General features: G+C 47.9%; 1 protein-coding gene across 1 annotated transcript in view; it reads left to right on the plus strand.

Moving 5' to 3' along the window:
* TRAF7 (TNF receptor associated factor 7) overlaps nt 1-2349 on the plus strand; it is a gene marked incomplete at its 5' end in the record, with an annotated part of 27215 nt that overhangs the window by 13736 nt on the left and 11130 nt on the right. The window lies entirely within an intron of this gene.

Below are 2349 nucleotides of genomic sequence, written 5' to 3' on the forward strand. Positions count from 1 at the left end.
ACCCCCCCCCCCCAATTAGGTGGGCTCCCGCGCATGGGATTCAGGAAGGCTTCTAACGATAGCGAAAGCTGGGAATCAGAACGATCCCACGAAAGGTAGACACTACACTCCTCCAGTTTGACCTTATAGATAAGCGTTGCAGCTGGTAAGCAATTAAGCGCATAGAAAGGAATGCATAACAATTACAGAGTCTCTTCCCCACTCATGGCTGCATAGCTGACAAACTGCTTGTTGGAAGCAAACCACACCGCGCAAATTTTCAAGCAAGTGGCAGTTTCAGTATCCATCGTCCAGAAGGGAACAGGCAAACCAAAACTTATAGACAAACAGCGCACTTATTATTCATTTTGGAATTCTGATCTGTTTAGGGATGCATTCCGGCCGCTCTGACAAGGGAAAGGCCACCCTGACGGTTTGGTGTCGTGGTGAAGTGCACGGTCTCTAATCTGGGAGACCCGGGTTTGATTCCCCACTCCTCCACTTTCAGCTGCTGGATGACCTTGGCCAAACCGTAGTTCTGACAAGAGCTGTTCTCTCAGGAGCAGTCCTCGAAAGAGCTCTTGACCTTATAGATAAGCGTTGCAGCTGGTAAGCAATTAAGCGCATAGAAAGGAATGCATAACAATTACAGAGTCTCTTCCCCACTCATGGCTGCATAGCTGACAAACTGCTTGTTGAAAGCAAACCACACCGCACAAATTTTCAAGCAAGTGGCAGTTTCAGTATTCATCGTCCAGAAGGGAACAGACAAACCAAAACTTATAAATGAACAGCGTACTTATTATTCATTTTGGAATTCTGATCTATTTAGGGATGCATTCCGGCCGCTCTGACAAGGGAAAGGCCACTCCGACAGTCTGGTGTAGTGGTTAAGTGCGCGGACTCTAATCTGGGAGACCCGGGTTTGATTCCCCACTCCTCCACATGCAGCTGCTGGATGACCTTGGCCAAACCATAGTTCTGACAAGAGCTGTTCTCTCAGGAGCAGTCCTCGAAAGAGCTCTCTCAGCCCCGCCTACCTCACAGGGGGTCTGTTGTGGGGAGGGGAAGGGAAAGGAGTTTGTAAGCCGCTCTGAGACTCCGAGTGAAGGGTGGGGTATAAATCCAGTCTCTTCTTCTTCTTCTAAATCACGGTGTTGGCAGGGGGCCCTTAGCATCACACCGGTGTTAAAATACCAGAATAGCGGTCCAGAATAGCGGTCAGTCCAGAAATCGGATGGTCCTGACGAAACCCAGACCCCCTCCCTTTTCTGACCAGAAGACTCTGACCAGAGTCATTGTATTACTAGGTTAAAAACACCCTCCCTGTCAAGGCAGGCGCTTGGAGCCACAGGTCCTCCTATCTAGATGTTTCGGGTTCGAGGCTGGAACTCAGAGATGTAAGCGGTTCTTTTAGGGCAGGGTGCATGCTGCAGAGCCTACTGCATACATAAGAACATAAGAGAAGCCAGTGTTGGATCAGGCCAAGGGCCCATCGAGTCCAACACTTGGTGTCACGCAGTGGCCAAAGATATTGATGCCACATTGTCCCTGACAAGGCAATTTTTTGCACTCTTAGGACCTAAACTGGAAGGCACATATTATTTCCAGTATATTCAACTTCTTCTGACACAAGGCCAGATCTACTTGTAGCCCCAAATAGAAACTTTTTGGTGCGTCATTCAATTCCATATTGGAACGTTCCAACTTTGGCCCCATTTTATTTAGTTTATTAATTGTTAACTGCCTTACATGTGTTTCAGGGACTCTGTTGCTTGTTGTATTTTGCACTATTTGACCTCTGAAGAAGGCTCCTGTGAGCCAAAACACATCAGGTCATACACTGTCCTTTTTGGGCGTATTTGTAACTTTGAACATTTTATGAGGCTTTATTTGGGCCCCTACTAGGTTTTTATATGTCTTTGTTGTAAACACTCTTTTGTACACTTAGTTAGTTTTTAACTTTTGGCCCTCAATAAGCCATCAGGGAACTCACCAGTGGGGCCAGGACACTAGAAGCCCTCCCACTGTCATCCCCCCCCCCCAAGCACCAAGAAATACAGAGCATCCTTTGCCCCAGACCACGAGTTCCTATCTATCCCTGGTGGCTAATAGCCACGGATGGACCTCTGCTCCATACGTTTATCCAATTCCCTCGTGAAGCCGTCCATGCCTGTAGCCACCGCCACCTCCTCCTTGTCAGCTATGCTGCCATGGGCGTTGGGGAGTTTCTTCTGTGTCTTGTTACTTGCTATTGCATTCCTATCCCTGCTGTTCTGCTTTAGATGAAACACTTATCTCCACAGATGTGCAGGAGGCGTATGTGTTGTCTGGAGCTTTTCTCTCTACCGTGAGAGATTCCTAATTCCC

Source organism: Gekko japonicus, unplaced genomic scaffold (assembly GCF_001447785.1).
Source record: "Gekko japonicus isolate JY-2015 unplaced genomic scaffold, Gekko_japonicus_V1.1 scaffold1395, whole genome shotgun sequence".
NCBI lineage: Eukaryota > Metazoa > Chordata > Lepidosauria > Squamata > Gekkonidae > Gekko > Gekko japonicus.